The following is a 23212-nucleotide window of genomic DNA, read 5'->3' on the forward strand; positions in this document are numbered from 1 at the left end:
TATCAGTTGTGCGTGTGGCAGTGCTTAATTTGTAAATAAAAATGTGCCGCTGCCCAAAGCCCTCTTAAATACATGACTACTGCGAACACAGAATACTGAGGCAGCGTAATCCTGAAGCCATCTCAGGCCTCTTTGATCCATTTGCAGCCACTCCCTGCCCCCTCAGGACACTCTTGCAGCTTTCTGCTTTCTCCTTTTGTGACACGTTTTCATTTTTCTCTTCCTCCGTCTTTCCCATATGTGTCTGTTGCTTGCAATAAATGCCTAATGCTGAAAATTAAGCCCCAGCCCTCAAAAATAAGTGCTGGTGCTCCGCACCATAAACAACAAGCACAAATTAACCACTGATGTGTGGGAAGCTTGTGGTACTACTTTTCATGCTATACCTAATCGGTGTCTGATAGTCGCCTGCACTTCTGTTGCGTGTCCTGCATCTATTCTGTGTGCAACAGAAGCTTACATTGTTGCTTCAAATGCTGGACATGTTTAACATGTAAGGAAAACCAGCAAAACTGTACTACTACTGTGTGTGCAGTGTCATCTGATTGAAGCGTGCGCTACTCCAACTGTTAAATTAACTTCTCTGTGTGTGAGGGAAGCTTGCACACATATTCATGGTGCACCAATCCTGCATGAGTGAAGCTTGCACTTTTGCCTAAGCTGTTCTGTGTGGATTACGGAAGCTTGAACTGCTGCTGGTTGCCTTGAGTAGGTACTGTATGTGAGGAAGGCTTGAAGATTCAAATGACTGTGCACAATTCATGTGTCATTTGTACCTGAGACTCTAAATCTACATGGCTCTCCATTCATGAATAGGCCTCGACTGCTCCCCCTCACTTTCCTGTGACAGTCAAGGAGGTTCTTGGCCCTTCAGTGAGCTTGAAAACGCATCTGTTTCCAGAGTTTTCACTGACAACAAACAATACTTGTAACCTAGGATTACCCTGTTGGCCTAGTTTGCTGGAAAAGTGGCCTGACAAACCTAGGTGATGAAGGGCCTTGATTTGCTGATGTCAGAGAAAGGTGTTTTAGAACGTGCGTTAGAAAACCTATGAATCACCCCATCACCCAGCAGCTTTGCAATTATTTGAGGTGAAATGTTTGGACTGAAGGACATGAACTCAGTGCAGGTGAAGAGGAAAAGTAGGAATGACAGAGCTCACATCAAAGCATTGTGGGGATTCTAAGGACAGCAGGACCGGGGGGGGGGGCAGCCCATCTCCCACCATGTTCATCCACCCTGGAAATGAGGGGCAGCAGGGAGAGCAGTTGGGGCAAACTCAAACCCTAAACCTTTAGTCATAGCTAAGCAAACGAGAAATGTGAGGGGAATTGAGAGCTATTCAGACCCAAAGCCATGGTTACTTCATCACGATGAGAATCAAGCAGATGAGAAATGCACTAAGAGTCTTGACAACAGGGAGGAGCTGTGATGGAAGCAGATACGCCAGCGTTTAGCTCCACCCTGAGTCAGGGTGGCTACTCCTTCTCGCCAGGTCACTGGATGACTGTCAGTGGTAGCAACAATTCTAGTTGGTGGACACAGTCCTTTTTTCTGCATTCTTCTGCAGTGATTGCACACAGGCTCTCCCCTGTAAAGGTCTGCAATGTCGCCCATAACTGGGATCCCCTGTCTACCTTCATGTTCGGGTAGCGCGTTCGGGTGTTTTAGTGTGTGAAAGGGAAGAGGTCTTTGCTTGTAGCTCCTGCCCCTGGGGTCATGTTCCTTTGGCTGTAGCAACATACAAACATTTCTCTATTCCCTACAGTTCCTGATATATCGTTGTATAGAGTCATAGTGGGTAGATATCCAGAAAGTAGGAGCAGGTGAAGCCTTGGGGTCCAGTGGGCCCCACAAGTTGTGTGGGTGCTGCTGCAGCGACCACCTTTCCTGTGAGGCCACTCTGATGACCACTGCCACGTCCAGTTCCGTCACCTGTACGGCCTCCATCACAAATTCATAGAAATTAAGGAGGGACTTTGTACTATGACCTCAAGACACAAACGGTGTGCTGCAAAGGGATTAACAAGAACCCCTAACATGCCACCAAGAGCAGTACTTTACCTTTACTCACACAGACATTTCCTCACACCAAGCCCTGCATAAGTCGTAGGGAATCACACTATCTTCACGTGGTTTAGTAAAGATTCCTCGAACTACTTTAAATGGGACTAAAATATCAATTTAACAGCCTAAGATTACTCACCCATATTGGCTAGAATGTCACAGCTTTTACAGACAGTGTTAAAGAAAAACGTGACGCTTAACAATACTTCAGGGCTTGGCACGGTACTCAAAAATATTATTTCTTCATAACAGAACGTGAGCGTTTCAGATACAGTGGCGTAACATAGGCCCCCGCGGTGCGAGGGGGCGAGCTCCAGGGGGGGCCCTAGCAGAGCACGTGGCCTGAGTGGATCCGTAGGGTGGGGGCTCTATATGTTTTACAGGGGCCCCTGTCAGTTTCGTTACGCCACTGTTCAAATACTTACTGTTACCTAACTCAAGGGGGTTCATTTTATTATCCTCGGAAGGATGAAAAGCTGTGAAAGCCCACCTGGTTTGGGATCCATGGTCAAAAGGACAACTGGAGTGGATGTGTAAGTCCACTGCGTCACCAGGGCAGGCTTGACAGTAGCAGTTATTGTGTGCGTCACTAAGAAAACTGTGAGCAGTTCCTTCAGGGCTACTTTCAATACTCGATGAGCCAAGAATCTCGAGAGTTATACTGCTAGGAGAGCAATCTCGGCTCCCTGGGGTGGCCAGTCAGCCCCGCCTCACACCTCGGAGGAGCAGTGCCCTGGTTTCCAAGGCTTTGTCCTGGTTTCCCTCTCTGTTTGCACGCGTTGCCTGGCGTTGTCGAGCCAGAAAAGCCAGTCTGTGTTTATTGAGTAACGACACCTCTAATCCTCACTTCCTCTCCTCACTCCGACGTATGCAGGCATTGAAGTCACTTCTCTATAGCACTCGGTTTCTGCGAATTACTGTCCCGGACAGCAGCCTAACAAGTGACACACTCTTCCCCAACCCTACTGGCTTTTCAGAGAAGTGTCTGACATGCTTTAAAGACACCAGTCTGATGTGGCACCCACAGTCACACTGCGCCTGCACTATAGGCCATAATGAGACATCACTTGGAGATATGGCTGACTCTGCCCCAGCCCAACTTGTTGACTATGCCCTTTCCCAGCTGACCTTTCAAAGCCACCAGTCTGAAATTGGCTTGTTTCTCAATGTCTTAGTCTGAGTGAGCGATTATATTTTCTCTATTGTAAGGTTATTATTGCCTTAATTTGGAAGTTGTCTTGTAATATGATGCATTATAGGTTGTACCACCAAAAAGCCACAGAAAGCTGTCATGCTACAAAAATATCTTAGGCACAAAATCGTGAAGCAAAGATGAGTCACATTAGCGTGTGTAATAGTATCTTTACCTACGTATTACAGTCAGTACTTAGTAAGGCTTAGGCCTAGGGTTAGGTTCAGGCCTTGAGTTAAATTCTGGCCCAGGGTTAGGTTCAGGCTTTGGGTTAGGTTCGGGGCCCTGGTTAGGGTCCGGGCTAGTTTAAGGGAGAGGGCTAGATTTAGCTTTAGGTGCGTTACTGTAGGTTTATTGTGTGTTACTTACTTCACCATTATATTGTTTACTTTAATGTGGTATGTATATCCCAAAAATTATATTATGTACTCGAGAACAAATGTTGACAATACTGTGGTAGAATACCCCCAAACAGGCCGAAAAGCTATATTTTTGAGTGCAATGTTTTGCCTAGATATTTTTGCACAAATATATGTTGGTGTCCAATATAGTGATACAGAAGCCGTTCCTAACCACAGGGCCAAAAAAAATGCCAAGAGTGGCACAATGGATTAATGTGGAGCACAAAATGGAAGGTGCGCTGGTGCACTGGACTGCACATAGTGCATTATATTCAGCAGGGCCCATTAAACACCTCTTTCAAATTCCCATCAGTGGCCCTCCATCAATGTACAAGCCATCGGCACTGCCAGGGGACACATCATGCCCGGGTGTGCCAATGTTCCCAGTAGAATACAAGCGACTTACACCTTCTGGCAGTCACCTGATTGCTCCTCACATCAGCTGTGGACTACAGTGACGTGCTTGTTTCATGAGTGCCAGTCCATATGCAAACGGACAGCCATCTGCAATATCCATGATTGCAGTGAGAGCGCGAGCTGGCCTGGGAACCTCGCCACAGCACAGGGACACTGAATTATGGCTGCATAGACTGGAAGGTATGTAAATTAGAATTATAGGTGCATGTTTGCATAGCGATGTCATGCATTTATGATACCCTTTCCTCGCAGTTATGTCCTGACATCCTTTTGGCATCGGGCTGCGCGTGCTCGAGGATTCAACGGGACATCGGTGCACACCTGTGGCATTGCTTTGCAGACCTTGGGGCTGAGTCCTGGTGCAGTGCTCCCGTGCTCCTGAGCTGTAGACATCAAGGCTGGCATCGCCAGTTCTGTTCCCCACAGCACCACACTACGTCAGGCCTTATATACCGACCTCGAGCGTGGACTCCATCCACACCCAGATCCTGCATCGGCGGAAGGGCAAAGGGACCAAGGTTGGGGTATTTGAGGAACCAATTAGTGTCGCCCTTTTGCCCTAAATTGCGCAGATGGAGGTTGTGGTCTGCGAATGAGATTTAGCAGCTGTCACAATAAAAGTCTTTTGTCACCTGCCAGCTGAGGCATCCCTATCATATCACGTCACTGCCCCTCTGTAATACAGCGAGATGCCACCGGCAACTCCTTCCATTCACTGTGTGCGGCTGGATAATGATGTGCTCAACACCCAACACACAGAACATAAGTCATGGGACACCAGCACCCCTGGCACTCACCATCACATCACTCATCTCCCACGTCTCGTGCCACAGGGGCAGTGGCGTAGCGTGGGGGGTCCAGGGGGGTCCGGCCTCACCGGGCGCAACATCTGGGGGGGGGGCGCGCTCGCGAGTGCTAAAATCCACGGGTTAGGGGGCGCAAATTACTTGCTATGCCACTGCACAGGGGTTCAGCAAAGTGTGGGTGTGGTGCACACAACATGCCCTCTCCCAGCTCACTGATGTGTTGGCAGTATGCCCTCCGATCCCAGTAAGATCTCAATTCCATTTACTGCTAGAATTTGTAAACCTCCACCATTTCTCCAGCCGAAACCCTTTCAGATCAGAAGATCCGGAAGTGGAGAGTGACCCGTAATATCGCACATAAGAAAAACCACACAAAACAGCTAAACACTTGCAGAAAGTAGACCGGGCATTCGAAAAGCATGCAGAACTTCTATTTACATGGCGGGCACTTCTGTTTAAATTGCTTAACAGAAGTGGAACTCTGTGGAAGACTCGGGTCCCACCTAAAAATCCACCCGCCGCAATCTTATGAATGAGATGGGCAAGCCGTAATGGCGGGCCTCGGGCATAGCTGGGGCGATGCCCAGCCTGGGGGGAGGTGGGCTCCAACGGCATTTTGCGATTGGCGTTTGTTTATAAACTTTGCGCGCTTGCTCGTGAGGTGCGCTCGGCACCCATTGGCTGCCGGGGGTCAGCGGGGTCACCTGGGCGGCTGGGACGGCCCAGGTAGAGGCATTTAAGCCGTGGGCAAACTGTAATCACCCACGTAGCCTTGTAAAGTGCCCCTGCTGACCACAACCTGCTGCACCTGAGAGAATCTTTAATCCACCCACCCCCGATCCTAAGTTCAATGTATATGATGTGAATTGTATTTAGGGTTCAATAGTTTTTCAGTTATCACATTTCATTTGTCCATCGACTATGCATCTGTTTTGTCAATTTTACTGTGGCGAGGGGTCAGGTTTGGCCATAAATCTGGTAGGCACCTTGGCAACAGGAACAAGCTGGAAGGCGAATTCCTGATACATTCGGTTTAACCTTTGATCAAGTAGGGGCAGAAGTACTATGGATTGTATGTAAGGCAGGGTCAGAGACATCTGCTACAGCGATTGTCCTTGGCTCTACGGTACTTTATGGCACTGCCCTGACATTGTGGGGGGCTGGACCTTGTGCAAGGGGGCCAGGATCAGGTCCGGTTGCCCAGGTTCATCTCCTAATGTCTGCCAGGGGGTTGCTCTGGCATGGGTGATTTGGGGCTCAGCTGACTTGCTGGCCTGTGGCTCTTCTCTCTGTGAGGGGGCTGGGGGAGTTTGCCTTGTACATGGGAGCCAGTTGGGTAGCACTCAGGCTCACTGATCAGTCAGTGCTCTAAAGACAAGCGAGATGGCCAAACTTGACCGATAATATGCGATCAGTCGATTTATGTATAGATGCTGCCACGTTGGGGGATGAAGCACTATACAAATGCTGCAATACAATACATACACCTCTGTACTCAAGGTACTCCTATGATCAGGAGGCGCGTCTAGGCACAAAGTGTTTTATTGAAAAAGTGAATAACTGAAGCAGAGATTAAGGCAGTGTGCTGAGTATGGATTTGGAGTGAAGTAGAGCATGTATGCACTACAGTGTGACCCCAGAACTGAGAAGCGATTATTGGGTGTGATCAGTGCGAGGAAACCATTTGTTGGCTGGTTGTCTACCATGGTCATTGTGTTACTGTATGGCCAGGACAGGCATAGCTGGAGTTCAGCAAGGATTTTTATAGTTAACTGCCACCTTAGATGGCAGCGTTGATGGGAATGCTCTTCAGGACACGGTCACTGATGTGGCAGGAGTGTTTATTTTTAGCCGGTGGGGCCCACCAAAACACATTTTTGGGGATCGGCACTTATTTCTCCTCAACAGGCCTTGATCCAGAGCAAGAGGGAGAAAAAAACCCAAAACATGGAAAAAAGGAGGAAGAGAAATACGGAAAAACTGTGAGAAGCGGAGAGACGGTGGATGAAAAAGAACTTGCAACAGTGAGGTAAAGAGGCAGGAAGTGATTGATGGTGGAAAAAAGAGGCATAAGGTTGAATGAAGAATAAGCAGCCTTGGCATTCAGCAACCTGAACTTTGATAGCGCTTGCCGCGGGCTTCTGAGGGAAACTTTGGACCCCGGCACTTGTTCTTTACAAATTAAGCACTGTATGGTGGCCCAGGGGAAGGGGTGGTGTGGTCATCTGCTGTGATTTGCGCATTGCTTCAGCCAGTGTGCCATGCATTTCATCTGTGAAGCAGTGTTTCTGCATCAGAGTAAAATACAGACAACCCAGCAGTGAACCTGGATAATGAAAAACAATATATAGAACAATGGTTCTCCTGGGCTCACTTAAAAAACATTGTATAGTCACAGAAAATATAACTCGTTAACCCATTGAAAAATAAACTAGGAAACCTCAATTATTCATGTACTTAAAAACATCAGCCAAAGATGATCAGTAAAAATAAAAAATGCTATCACTTATTTAACTCCTACCTGGTTGAAAACGACTCAGATTCACAAAAACGATGAAATAAACAAATATGCTGTGTAATTCTTTACAATTATGTAAAGAGTAACTGTATGGTGCTCAGTGCTCAACTGTGGTCCCACAGAGGTGATCCATGCATGCTTCATGTACAACATGGTGTTATTAAGCATACAAAGATGTTTGTCACGTGGCCAATATGGACATCAGCTGAAATAGCGCAGAAATTAAAATGAAGCCTCTTATGTGCTTGAAACTCACGTCATAATCGTAATAAATAAAAATAAATATTTGATGTCTTTACTTCTTAAAAATATTTCTTATCGATATAAATAAAAAATAGTGCCTGAACAGTAAAGTTATCAATATTCAGAATAGAATTTGTCTGAAGGAGCTCACCTTAATCCAGGTTTTTAGGGGCACTGACTCCAATCTTGAACTTGCAAATCACTGTTATCAGTGTGCTGGGCTAAATAGTTCCATGTAAGGAAAGCAGGACTACAACACCCAGAATGCATTAGGATATCACACAAAAGTCCAGGGCTGTAACACGTGTTTCTGTTGACCTGGAAGGAGATGGTCACCCTAATTTGAATAGCTGGAGAATCAGAAAGGCGAGTGTTTGGGAGGGTAAAACTATTGATCCATATTGCACTCTAATGTACCGCATGCACAGAGCGTAAACTCGTTGGTTTGGCATACTTGGGAAATAAAACCATATTAGGAAAATTGGCAAACGATTTCTGGACAACACCACAATTTAGACGTCTGAAGGCACAAACGGGAAGTATATATAAGGAAAACAAAGTAGTGACTAAGCCATGATGGCTAGGATGATGAAATATCACAGCGTGAGACATGCAACTATGTAGGTCATGGAAATTTAAACTATATATAACCAGGCAGGAGTTGTGAAATTAGGTGTTTTCTGAACAGTTTTTGAATCGACATATACATTTATCCACGTGTAAATTTCCACAATGAGAAAAGCTCCTCTGCGTCTATGTATTTGCACGCACCGCGACAACTTTATGAAAAAAACAGCTATAGAATTATTGTCAGTGGAAAGGTGCATAAAAGGTATAAACTTTGCAACTGAATCTCAGGCATACATTTTGAAAAATTTAGAAACGCATATCCTAAGTGCCGACGATAGTCAGCTTATCTACAGTGGTGTGATTGGCGGCCTTCCAACATTACATCCAACACAGTCAATATAGCAAAATGGTGGCAAAGGGAGCACCAGTGGGTAGACTGAGGGTGAATTAAGTCTAAAAGTGCTGTCAGCGGATGACATGAGGGTGGTTCTTGTATGGAGCGGCAGAGTGAGCAAATCAGACATTGCACTGGAATATGGCCTGCTTAAATATCAGTGACTGAGTTTGCATTCCACCCGTTATCTTTTGATTTGTTTCGTCAGTGACCGACACTCACCAGTGGGTTGCTGACAGCCAAGTAAATACAATGAAAGTGCTTTCAGTAGAGTGCATCACCAGTATGCCAATATTAGTCAAGGCGCCTAGTTTTCCGTTTTACTGACTTTGACACATACATTCAGACAGAAAACTATCTGTTTTTCTACCTGTACTTCTTTCCTGTTGTTCATGACTGCTGCATGCCGCTATCCTACAATGCTAATGTTTCCAGGTGAACACGTAATGTACTGAACCTCCACTCTTCCCTACCAACATCCTACGAGCAGTGAAGTGTCAGTGTGCACTTAGTTAAATGGGGAAATATGCTGGCTGAAACTTACTCTTTGCACCAAAGAAAAATTAATATTGATAAAAACCAATATGATGAGAACAAATAAATATGGATGAACACAATTAGAAATAGAAAAAGAATGAATACCATAAAACCAGGAGCGCTAATTATAAAGTTGCATCAGTGTGAGCATACACCAGGATGGCAACAAGAATCTATCACAGGTCACAGTGTAGGCCAGGGAAGACATCAAGGAGAACATAGGCAGCAGTCGATTAAATCTTAAAATGTTGTCAGTGGAGTAAATAAGAATAAATATTTTATGTCTTTACTTCTTAAAAATATTTATTATCGATATAAATAACAAATAGTATCTACCATACGCCAACAACAGTCTCCTATATCGTGTAGTGTCACCCATGGAGGGCATCTGGTGGTATGTAAACAACAGTCAAACAAAGCTGTAAGGGTCATCAGTAGAGGACATGTACCAGAGCATCATCGATAGTCAGTTATATCTAAAAGTGTTGCCAACTGAGGACATCAACCAGGAAACCGGTGATCGTCATTGACAGTTAAAGGGTCATCCTCAGATGACATCAAGTAGGAAGCAGAGGACAGTCTGCTAAACCCACCCGCCTCGGACATCCACAGTGACAATCAGTCTTATATAAAAGTGTTGCCGGTAGTAGAGGGCCCCTAGTATTGAGACAACCAATGATATTTTGAAGTGTCACCCCTGGACGACATCTGGCAATTAACCAACAACAGCCAATTAGTTGAGGGTATCTATCAGTAGGCCAACGAGAGTCACCTAAGTTTAAAGTGTTGTCAGTGTAAGACATCTACAAGCACCCTGAAAACAGTCCATTGCAATTAAATGTGCTCTCAGTAGAGGACTTTCGGAGGCACAACAACATCAGTTACATCCTTAAGTGTAATCCTTCGAAAACATCCACCAGCACTCCTACTGTCAATTATATCTAGAAGTGTCATCTTTGGAGAGATTCCAGTAGTATGTCAACAGCACCAATGAAATCTAAAAATTGTCACCAGTCAAGGACATCCACGGGCACATCAGTGACAGTCAATTATATCCAAAAGTGTTGTCAGTCTCAGTCATTCACCAGTATGCTGATGATAGTCAATAACATCTAAACCTGCTCTCAGTGGAGGACATTCGCAGGCACATCAATGGCAGTCAATTGCATCCCAAAGCGTCTTCGGCCTAAGGCACCCTACAGTGCGCCCACAACGGTCAATTATATCTTGAAGCGTCATCTTTGGAGGGTTTCCAATAGCATGCCAACGACAGTGAACAAAATTCAAAAACTGTTACCAGCCAAGGTCACCAGCACATCAACAGTCAATTATCTCTAGAGGTGATTTCAGTCACAGTCACCACCATTATGATGACGATTCTCAATTATATAGAAATGTGCTTCCAGTGGAGGACTCCGACAAGAACACAAATGTCAAGAAATTACCTTCCAAAGCGTCACTTAAGACATCCATCAGTACGTCAGTGACAGCCCACTGTATCCCAAAGTGTCATCGATAGTGGACATCCAGCAGTGCAAAAATCACAGCCAATATCTATCTCAAAGTGATGTCTACTGAGGACGTCCACGAGCCTGCCTAAAACGGCATGTCGATGACAGTCAGCTGTACTTCAAAGAGGTGTCAGGGGAGGACAGACACCAGCACACTCACGCCAGACAATTACATGCAAACATGTTGTCAGAGGAAGAAGCATTATATGAATCCACGAGTTCGGCACTTGCTGCTTGCTTGTCGTGTGATTAAATGGTCACATGTTTAAAACCTGGAAATGCGACGTCAGCCTTTCATCTTTACGAGGCGGATAAAGAGAGCACTGTGACGCTGGGGAACAATAACATGTTTAAACAGCGCTTAAAATTTCAAAAGCTCGGGTCAGGCGAGCTATGTAATAAACACGTTATCGGCGATATCCCATGCCGTCGTCAAAGGTACAATACAGGTAAGATCGTCATCGGCTGAAGATATTCGCCAGTGCATCAGTGGCATTATTTATACCTGAATGCACTAAGCGCAGGGTCAAAGACATACTTTCCGCGAATTACTGACTCAGAAACTACACGCCTCGGTGTACAAACAGCCAAACATGTAATCTACATGGATTAACATTTTACGAAAATTCCACAATAATACACAGTTAAAATGTATGTATCTGCTCTCGCCCTCTAATTACGTTTCTTGCCCTTTTGTGCCGACGTCACAAGGTGTTAGCTCGATGTTTCCATTGATAGACAGGGTTTTTTTTTATACATGTAAATATTAAAAGGAATAGCGACTGCTCCTTTAAAAAAGTTGACGTTGAGCCCGAGTGAAGACTCTCTGTCCCATCATATTTCCTGGCAACCCATAACAGGAGTGCAGAGGGCCTGGCCCTGTCTGAGGAGCTCCATTCACACTTACCCATAATGTATAGATATTTTATGTAATGGACGACTGCAGTTCATGGTAAACTGTCCCGGTGGGCACAGACTCTGCTGACAAGTAACTTCACAGTGTCGACAACGCTATATTTTATAGTCTAGACAACGCTATGTGTTAGGTCTCCATGGCCCTCTACCGAAGTCAGTTAAAGTGACTGAACAGATAAAGGAATCCGGTCACTCGTACAGCGCAGCTCAAAAGAATAGGAAACTATATAATTTACATAGTGCACCTACAAACTGATTTTTTTCAGGATCTGTAAATATCAGGATTATTATTCAACAAAATGATAGGCATCTCATTGAGTAGGGGAGACTGAAATCCAGAGACCGTGCTGTGGGGTGAGGGTGGGGGTCGGTATGAACACGCTACTTGCAGGTAACACAGTTTGCTGCTGCAGGTGCATGAACCCACTAGGCGTACTTGTTGGAAGTTGTGGCAGGGACCGCAGGGTACACTCACAGGTTTTATGCGCAGGGGAATTAGCCCCGGAGCTGTCGTGGGCTGTGGGTTATTCTAAATTCTCTGGAGTAGTTGCTGACGGTTTCTTACCGGCTTTCTGGAGCGAACCCTCCTCGGTGCTGAATACAAAGGTTTGCTGTGACGGATGGACTTCCGCGGTGACAGGTGCACTGGCTCCCCGGGGCCCTCCGGGGCTGCGGGTTCCACCGCCTGCCTTGTGTCCTCCGCCTTCTCCCTCGCCTGAAATTCTCTCCGCACAGCTGCTTGTTCGCCTTCTTCCCAGTGTTTCTCCCGGTTTCGGAATCATTAACCTTTTTCTCCTTCCTGGACTGCACTCCCTAAGGGCGGATACCGAGAAATCAGAGCTTTCAGGTGCATCTTCCGCTGGCGTCACGGGCGCTGGGAGCCTCCCTGCTTGTCCCACGACAAAGTTAGAGGTTAGGTTTCAGGGAGTGCTGCCGCCACCTAGTGGAAAATGCGCGTATTATATGCAGCCCACAGTGTGAGGCAACCTGGATGGACGCCCTCAAATGTCCCAGGTGACACAGGTCCCTCCCCCACTAGCTCCTCAGTCTGAGAAAAAAATCTTAATGTGGGACGTTATCGCCCTAAAGTCAGGGACAATCTAGTACTGGCTGTCATTTACAGTCATTTACAGCCCACAGAACGGTATGAAGCAATATATAATCACTATTATCATTGTTATATGAGCCCACTAGGACAGAGTTGAGGGAAAGGAGAATGCAGGGGCAATTTAGGCATCTGTGCTTTCTAGGAATTTTGGGCTCTAACACATACTAATACTTTGGATTTATTTAGACATTACAACCAAAGCACTCTAGTCGTTCGAAAAATATAAAATCAAAAATCATATGAGTTTCAGACAAATCCGTCTTGTGTTGCAAAATCTACTTTTATTGTAAAATCTCAATTCAATTCATATTCCCGTACAGTTCTTCATTACAGTTGTAGGTACTTGACAGCCAACACTTGATTCCTCACAAAGTGACTTTGTCCAGGCTTTAAGGTATAAAAATGAACATATGTACATGAACCTAGTGTACACAATATGCACTGGCTTTATGTCAAGTGACTACCCAGCAAGAAAGTGGCATGCCTGCACCAAGTATGATATACAAATGTATATATAGATGGTGTGATGTGTAGATATCTACTATAGGAAATATAGATTATGTAGAAAAAGATGATGGTAGCTAGATGTCAGGACAGAAAACACCTTAAGTGTCTATTTAAGAAATGAAAAGGAGAAGAAAGTCATAACATCCACCGTTATTATGCTTGGTGCGCTCAGTCCCCGTCGTAAACAGCAGGAAAATATCAAAGTTTGAATATATTACTAATCAACCAGTGTTCCAAAACGTCCAGTAAGTCATATGGTCACGTCCATAGCTTAGATCCACTGTATGTAAATATCATAAGTGAGGGCAGTATATTCCAATAAGAGGGTTTCAGTAGAGTAATCTGCATTAATAATACTCGAAAAATCACATCTTCAGAGGTGTTTTCAGAAATTATCTGGCACGGGCCATGATACGTCCAGTGATCTGTTGATGAAGAAAAGTGAAGGATAAGCTAACAATGAAGAAAACTCTGGCAAGTCAACCGTAGTTTGTTTAATAGTGGCCATATTAAATACACAGTGAATTTCCTAGTCTGCAAGAATTATATGTGGGTTAAATTGAGGGTACATAGTGCCCGACCTCCCTGTGAGTTGCATATCAAAGATGCTGAATGCACAAAACTTTCAAGGGGCGCACGTAACCAAAAATTACTAATGCTGTCAAGTAGCAATATGTGAATGGGGACACAAGTCACGGAGTATGTATTAGAATATGTAAGATGCCCACCAAAACGTATGCATAAGTTACTTATAGGGTACATGTTCCCGGAGTAGATTTAAATGGAGCCTGAAAAGAGATAAAAGTAGGACAATCCGACCACATCAGTAATGGCGGCCATCTTAAAATAGGGAATTACAATTCAAAAGTGAGTGGGAGCAAATATTCAAATGTCCCCAACTTAATATGGAAGAAAGAAACTCATATATATATGGATTGCGACAGTAACATAGACGATAAGTAACAAGTAATATGCATATATTGCGACGTCAGTCACGTAAAGATAGTGTACCCGGTACCATATGTGATGTGCAGCAGGTGACACATGCAGTACTATTCAATTAGTCATGTGAAGGTCGTGTGCCAGTGAGATCCCCAAAATATGTTAGGTGGTATATACATATCAATACTAACAATGATTGTACATCAAGAGAGAGTGGGTGGAGGGTTTGCCTGGTGTGGGGGGGCAGGAGGGAAAAAGGGATACAATATTTTGAAACATTTTGACAAAGTCCAGAGGAAAGATGTAAGAGAGTATGTTACATATCTCACATAGGATCATTTAAACATATCTGGAAACATTTTGACACAATTAAGAGGAGAGGTGTATGAGAGTGTGTTACGTATACCATGTAGGGTCATTGAAAGGTATTGTCATAAATTCAATCCACTTCATTAAATTTCCCAAAAAATATGGATGGACAGTTATTGCAATTGTCAGTACTTGTAACTGATCTCTTCCATTTGGGAAAAGAGACATAGTCAATTAGTCCAAGAATATATGTAGTTCCCTGTCCACATTCAGTCCATGTTCCACAGCCCACAGTCTAGTGATCCATCTGGCTTCCTGTTTTCTAAGTTCTTTTATTCGATTCTCAGCCCTTGGATGGCCGGAAACATGTGTGATACCATGGAATCTGATGTTGAGGACTTCTGTATTGCGATGTGTCATGTTTTAGTGAACAGCTATGGGATCGTTAGAATTATTGTTACGAGTAGTTCTTATGTGTTCTTGAATCTGCTCCTTGAGTGGACAGATAGTACTGCCCACGTATATTTTTCCAAACATGCAGATTATACAATAGACAGTAAATCTAGTATTCCAGTTGATGAATACTTTTAAGTGATGGGCATCCTTGGCGTTGTAAGAGAATATTACAATTTTGTTGAGTGCAAACTGGCAGGAGATGCATCCCCCACATTTATAAAATCCCTTAGATTTTGTAGGAAACCATACCTCCAATTACTCATGTGTGTTTGAAACAATATAGCTGGGACATAGTTTTTCCCTCAGGGTAATACCCCTGTTATGTACCATTGAGGGTCCCTAGTTGAGGACCCTACCTAGGGTGGTATCCATTTGTAACAGGTGCCACAGTCGTTTGAGAATACGGTATACCAAAGTGCTAGCTATACTGTACCTAGTTATCATGGACAGCTTGATCTCTTTAGACACAGTGCATTTTGCGGATCATTAATATCCTGCGCTCCTTGGACATAATGCGATTTCTAGCTCTAGAAAGTATACTATTGGGGTATCCTCTGTTACAGAAACGTTGTTCTAAAAGGTCCAACTCCTGGTTAAAAACCTTGTCATCAATACAGTTACGTCTGATTCTGGACATTTCCCCATACAGGATTGTGTTGATTTGGGTGCTAGTGTATGAACTTTGTGCATGTAGAATGGAATTACATGCCGTGGGTTTCCTGTACATTTTTGACAGTATTTTGTTTCCCACAACATGTAGAGTCACATCCAGAAATTCAATGCTGTGTAAACCTACATGATGTGTGAAAAGAAGATTATAGGAATTCTTGTTAAAGTGTTTAATCAGGACATCCAGATCTGAATCAGTACCAGTCCAAATGACTAGTATGTCGTCTATATATCTTCCCTAAAAAAGGATATGTTGTAAAATGGCTGGCAGACAGTCCATCCACAAATGCTGCCTCTCAAAATGACCCATATACAGGTTTGCATAGGAGGGAGAAAATTTGGCCCTCATCGACACACTCTGCGCTTGTCTGTACCAATTGCTATTATGCAGAAATACATTATTTTCCAGAACTAGACGTGTGAGATCGATCAACATGGTTGTGTGCTCATATAAGGGTGCATCCTTATTGGACAGTACGTTGGTTAGTGCTTCCAGGCTTTTTTCCAGAGGAATTGATGTGTACAGTGAATTTACATCAAGGCTCACAAATTTGCATCCCTCTATCCACTCAACATCTTCCAGTTGACATAACAAGTCTCTAGTGTCCCGAATGTAGGCTGGTAAGTTGCTTACCAAAGGTTGTAAAAACGAGTTAATGTATTCAGAATTGTGTTCCGTCAGGGAAACAATCCCAGATATAATGGGTCTACCCAGAGGAAATATACCAGATTTGTGTACCTTGGGTAGTATATAAATACATGGTGTGTGTGGTGCATGTATTTATATTCAACATCTGAGATGAGACAGCAGTCCCTCCAGTCTGTGAGATTACTCTCCACTGCATGTGTGATACCTACTAGTAGATTGCCGTTCAGATGCACATAAGTTTCCCTATCCCCAAGCTGTCTGTCAATTTCTGTCATGTAATCTGTTTTGTTCATCACAACAACATTACCTTCCTTTTCCACTTCTCTGATCACAATATCCTTATTTTGGATCAACTTTGGATTTATACCCGTTTTTTGTAAATCACATGGAAAGTAGTGAATGCGGGTTTGGAAGCAGCAATTTTTTCTGCAAGAACTTCTTACTAGAATAAAAATATAACAAGAAGTGATTGCACTTTTACACCTTTGACTATGGTACAATAACTGTATGATAAACTTCTGGTAAAATTATTCATACGTTCACCTAAGGACTCTAATAAACAGGTATGCCTACTCACATCTGAAGGTAACTATGGGCCTGATGAATCTTTGAGTTGGTCGCAAACAGTGCGTGCAAATTGTGCACCAACTTTATCGAACCTGTCCAACATGTTGCGATGTGGCTCACCTACTAACCAGTCTCATCACAAAATGAATATTTGCAAGGCTTCATAAAACGAAATGCCTTATTGATAGTAATAGGGCAGGACACAAAAGACCTGAAAGGTTGGCTGCAAAAGCAGGTACACAGACCTCCAATTAACAAACAACCACATCCCTGTGTTTTAATTCCTGACAGAGAAATGTTTTTTAAGAGTAGTACCTGTCTCATAATTGGACAGGTGTAGCTTTAAAAACAAGCAAGGGCAAAACCAATAGGTCTTGCCTTTTAGACCTTTTGGCTTTCCAAATTCTGGTTGTCAATGCTGTAATGGAAGATGAGAAAAGATGGAGTAGTGACAACCTTGTCATTTTGTAGGCGTGCAAGCATCACTACACATGCTTGTTGCCATGAAATGATGTGGGTAGCATGTTTTAGATTTACTAATCCAACATGGTGGCTATCACGTGAATCAGTAAACAAAATTGTAAGATGGACCCTCAAAAATAAATAAATAAAAGACCGTGGGAGGTGAGGGAGCAACAGAGGTGCGTGAGACTGGGCCCAGATAAGGAGAAAAAAATATTTTAAAACACAGTAAAATGGAGTGGAAAGCAATGGATTAGCTTGTGAGGATTGAAGGAGCAATATGGAGCACAGACGAGGTGCATGTGTTTGGGAGGAAGAAAGCACACACAAGGTAAAGAGCTAGAAAACACATGTCCTCTCCTGGAGTTCAGAAAAAAAGTAAAACAAGCATTTGCAATGCAGTAGGTCTCGCATTTGCTGGAGTTAGAGCTGTTGGTGTGATAAATTCATAACTGGACTTTTCTTGCCACATAAATTAGTCAACCCTGCCTCATAGTTTGGTCTTTTCCTGCCACACAATTCCAGTGGCCCTGCATATAAATAAAACACTTCCATTTACCTTCTCCCTCTATCTGCAGCCAAAAATGAAAATGTTGCCATTTAGCATCCTAATTTAAATCTGCCATGCTAATTCCAATTGAATACCACTTTCAGCACCACACCATCAGAGTTGCTGGCTGGCTAACACAATTCCACCCAAAAAAGACACAAGACAGCCATGGAGGAGTAACAAGAGAAATAAACCAGAAGGATCACCCAAACATACCAAGAATGTTCAAACAGTTATAATGTAATAAGGATGTTAAGGTGGTCAGAATCATGCTCATAATTGCAATAAGGACAGATTATTAAAACATGTACAATTATCATGTAAACCAATAAAAACCTTTATCAGAAATAAACTTTTGCCACTGAACTGTAATGCTCAGAACAGCCCCTACAGGACACCACAATGAAAACATACTTTGTAAGAAACATGGTAATTTAACCAAATAGTTACCCCGTAGAGGGTATAACCATAGAGGGTATAACCACATGAAAAGAAACTGTCAGAAAGTAATACAACGTAACCATATATTTAGACCCTAGAGAGCATAGTGCATTAGACATGTTTAAGGCTAGCAAGCCTACTGCAATGAAATTACAAACAAGGCCTTTAAAACACAAGCTACTCCCAGCTGTAAACAAAAGTTACAACCATGAGAACATTTAAAAAGACACTGAATGTTGGGAGGGGTTATTATTTTGGGATTTCACCACTAACGTAATGTGTGGACCTAGAGATGATGCAGACAGAATGAGCACATTGGGGTGAACGTTTTGAAGGTGGTCCCATTGCCCTAGGACCACCACATTTTGAGTTTTGAGCAACAATGTTTTGTAAAAGCAATGCCCTGCAAAGCATTATGGGGCAAGTTTTTGAGCCTGCGAATATTGTAGTATGTTGACTGTGATGCTCAGAACAGCTCCCAGAGGACACCACAATAAATATAGCATTTGTAAGAAACATGGAAATGTAACCATATAGTTAGCCCCTATAGGGCATAACCACATAAAAAGAGAATGGCAGAAAGTAATGCAGTATAACCATATATTTAACTCCTATAGGGCATAGTGCATTACACATTTTGAAGGCTAGCAGGCCTACTGCAACTAAAAAACAAACAAGGCCCTTAAAACAAAATTACTGCCAGCTGCAAAACGAAATTTCCAGCCATGAAATAACTTAAAAAGACACTGTAGGAGGCTGGCCTGGTTTATAGTGGGTACCCTGTGGTACTTACACCCTGTTCCAGGTCCAGTTATCCCTTATTAGTAGAATAGAGGTGTTCTAGCAGCTTAGGCGGATAGAGGTAGCTATAGCAGAGCAGCTTAGGCTGAACTAGGAGACATGCAAAGCTCCTACTATACCACTTATATCATATAGCACTATATCACAAGAAAACACAATACTCAGAGTTACTAAAAATAAAGGCACTTTATTTTAGTGACAATATGCCAAAAGTGTCTCAGAGGATACACTCCCTTAGGAGGTAAGTAATATACACAAATTATATGTACACAAACCAAAATCAGGTAAGTAACAGTAAGAAAAGTAGTGCAAACAATGTAGAATCACAATAGGTAGAAATAGGCCTAGGGGCAACACAAACCATATACTCCAAAAGTGGAATGTGAACCATGAATGGACCCCAGGCCTATGGTAGGTTGTAGAGGGTCACTGGGACTGTGAGAAAACAGTAAGGGTGTCCAAAATACCCCACTCCAAGACCCTGAAAAGTCGGAGTAAAGTTAACCTACTACCCCAGAAATACAGTATAGTCGAGATAGGGGATTCTGCAAGAACAACAACTGCTACCAAAACACTGAAGACGGATTCCTGGACCTGAGGATGTGTAAAAGAAGGTTACCAAGCCCAAGAGTCACGCAAGTGTCCAGGGGGGGCAGGAGCCCACTAAACCCTGGATGAAGGTGCAAAAGGGCTGCCTCTGGGTGGAAGAAGCCAAAGATTCTGCAACAACTGAAGGTGCCAGGAACTTCTCCTTTGGTCAGAAGATGTCACACGGCGTGCTGGAGGATGCAGAGTTGTTTCCACGCAGAAAGACCACAAACAAGCCTTGCTAGCTGCAAGAGTCACGGATGAGGATTTTGGGTGCTATTGGGGCCCAGGAAAGATCAGGATGTCGCCCCTTGGAGGAGAAGACAGAGGGGGCACTCAGCAACTCAGAGAGTCCCCACAGAAGCAGGCAGCACCCGCAGAAGTACTGGAACAGGCACTTAGAAAATCTGAGGACAGCAGTCACAAAGGACGGTCCCACAACGTCGGGGTCCAACTCAGCGAGTTGGGCAATGCAGGACAGAGTGCTGGGGACCCAGGCTAGGCTGTGCACAAAGGAAGTATTAGAAAAGTGCACAGAAGTCCGAGCAGCTGCAGATCACGCAGTACACAGGATTGCTGTCTGGCATGTGGAGGCAAGGACTTACCTCCACCAAATTTGGACAGAAGGGCCACTGGACTGTGGGAGACACTTGGACCCAGCTCCTGTGTTCCAGGGACCATGCTCATCAGGATGAGAGGGGACCCAAGGGACCGGTGATGCATAACTTTGGTGCCTGCGTTAGCAGGGGGAAGATTCCGTCGACCCACGGGAGATTCCTCCTTGGCTTCCAGTGCAGGGTGAAGGCAGACAGCCCTCAGAGCATGCACCACCAGGAAAGAGTCGAGAAAGCCGGCAGGATGAGGTGCTACAATGTTGCTGGTAGTTGTCTTGCTACTTTGTTGCGGTTTTGCAGGCGTCCTGAAGCAGTCAGCAGTCGATCCTTGGCAGAAGTCGAAGAGGGAAGTGCAGAGGAACTCTGGTGAGCTCTTGCATTAGTTATCTGAGGAATAGCCCAGAGGAGAGACCCTAAATAGCCCAGAAAGGAGGATTGGCTACTGAGAAAGGTAAGCACCTATCAGGAGGGGTCTCTGACATCACATGGTGGCACTGGCCACTCAGAGCTGTCCACTTTGCCCCAACACCTCTTTATCCAAGATGGCAGAGGTCTGGGAAACACTGGAGGTGCTCTAGGCACCTCCCCTGGGAAGTGCTGGTCAGGGGAGTGGTCACTCCCCTTTCCTTTGTCCAGTTTTGCGCAGGAGCAGGGCTGGGGGATCCCTGAACCGGTGTAGACTGGCTTATGCAGGGAGGGCACTATCTGTGCCCATCAAAGCATTTCCAGAGGCTGGGGGAGGCTACTCCTCCCCAGCCCTTCACACCTATTTCCAAAGGGAGAGGGTATAACACCCTCTCTCAGAGGAAATTACTTGTTCTGCCTTCCTGGGACCAGGCTGCCCAGGCCCCAGGGGGGGCAGAAACCTGTCTGAGGGGTTGGCAGCAGCAGCAGCTGCAGTGGAGACCCCGGAAAGCAAGTTTGGCAGTACCCGGGTTCTGTGCTAGAGACCCGGGGATGCATGGTATTGGGGTGACAATTCCATGATCCTATGCATGTTACATGCCCATGTTCGGAGTCACCATGGTGACGCTACATATAGGTATTGACCTATATGTAGTGCACATGTGTAATGGTGTCCCCGCACTCACAAAGTCCGGGGAATTTGCCCTGAACAATGTGGGGGCACCTTGGCTAGTGCCAGGGTGCCCACACACTAAGTAACTTGGCACCTAACCTTCACCAAGTGAGGGTTAGACATATAGGTGACTTATAAGTTACTTATGTGCAGTGAAAAATGGCTGTGAAATAACATGGACGTTATTTCACTCAGGCTGCAGTGGCAGACCTGTGTAAGAATTGTCTGAGCTCCCTATGGGTGGCAAAAGAAATGCTGCAGCCCATAGGGAGCTCCTCGAACCCCAATACCCTGGATACCTAGGTACCATATACAAGGGAATTATAAGGGTGTTCCAGTGTGCCAATCAGAATTGGTAAAATGAGTCATTAGCCTGCAGTGACCATTTTAAAAGCAGAGAGAGCATAAAAACTGAGGTTCTGGTTAGCAGAGCCTCAGTGATACAGTTAGGCACCACACAGGGAACACATACAGGCCACAAACGTATGAGCACTGGGGTCCTGGCTAGCAGGATCCCAGTGACACATATCAAACACACTGACAACATAGGGTCTTCACTATGAGCACTGGGCTCTAGCTAGCAGGATCCCAGTGAGACAGTAAAAACATCCTGACATATCCTCACAAACAGGCCAAAGGTGGGGGTAGCAAGGCTAGAAAGAGGCTACCTTCCTACGGACACTAATTGATGGGAGGGGTTAATATTTTAGGGTCCCCGCTAACATAGTGTGGGGACCTAGAGATGATGTAGACAGAAAGAGCATGGTGTGGTGAATGTTTTAAAGGTGATCCCAATGTCATAGGACCACCACAGGCTGGGTTATGAGCAAAAATGTTTTGTGAAAGTAATGCCCTGCAAACCATCATTGGGCAAAGTTTCCATGCCACGAATATTGTACTATGTTGATATGTTGACTGTAATCCCTAGAACAGCGCCTAGAGGACACCACAATGAAAATAGCATTTGTAAGAAACATGGTCATGTAACCATATAGTTAGCCCCTAGAGGGCGTAACCACATGAAATAAAAAATGGCATAAAGTAATGCAGGGTGACCATATATTTAGCCCCTAGAGGACATAGTGCGTTACACATTTTCTGAGCTAACTGGCCTACTGCAATATCACAAACAAGGCCCTTAAAACACAAACTACTCCCAGCAGTAAAACAAATGTTCCAGCCATGAGAGAGCTTAAAAAGACACAATGGTGGGAGGGGTTGTTATTGTGGGGTCTCCACTAACCTAGTGTGGGGACCCAGAGATAACGTAGACAGAAAGAGCACATTGTCATGAACGTTTTGGTGGTGGTTCCCTTGTCATAGGACCACCACAGGCTGAGTTATGAGCAAACGTGTTTTCTAAAAGTAGTGGCCTGCAAACCATTATGGGGCAAGCTTCCCAAGTGCAGTGAATATTTTATTATTGACGCTCCCGCTGTGTCGGGAGAGCTTCTTTGAGGCTTTCAGTGTTTTTTACATGAAGCATTTATGAATTACAAGTGTTTTTGTGAAAGCTAAGGAGAGTGAAGGGGAGAGCCACAAGAAATTACTCTGATTAGGTAACAGCATGAACAATGTGGCCAGCGCTTCAATGCCGCCAGTGGAGGTTGCACTGTTCAAGCTGTGAGCGCCATGGAGCACGAAGGGGAGAGACAAAAGAAAGAAAATAGTTTGCCCACGCTGAAGTATATTAGCAATCGTGCAGTAATCCATGTAACGGTCAGTCTTCAAGGCGGTAACAAAACCACCCTAAGGCGATACAAACGTAAAGCATTTACTAATGACATCAAGGGATTTTTGAAAGGCAAGCCCACAAACGAGTGAAAGTAATGGGTGTGAGATGGGCGTTGTTAAAAGCCCACAGAATATTTACAACAGGTCAAAAACTGCCTGCGCACT

At 44.5% G+C, this 23212-nt stretch overlaps 1 protein-coding gene across 1 annotated transcript in view; it reads right to left on the bottom strand.

Annotated features, from left to right (window-relative positions):
• BICDL2 (BICD family like cargo adaptor 2) overlaps positions 1 to 12447 on the bottom strand; it is a 90213-nt gene extending 77766 nt beyond the window's left edge. The window contains exon 1 of the mRNA XM_069244328.1: positions 12138 to 12447. The gene's annotated coding sequence lies outside the window, so the exon portion shown is untranslated. The remainder of the gene's footprint in view (positions 1 to 12137) is intronic.
• Between the last annotated feature and the right edge of the window lie 10765 nt (positions 12448 to 23212).

This window comes from Pleurodeles waltl, chromosome 7 (assembly GCF_031143425.1).
Source record: "Pleurodeles waltl isolate 20211129_DDA chromosome 7, aPleWal1.hap1.20221129, whole genome shotgun sequence".
NCBI lineage: Eukaryota > Metazoa > Chordata > Amphibia > Caudata > Salamandridae > Pleurodeles > Pleurodeles waltl.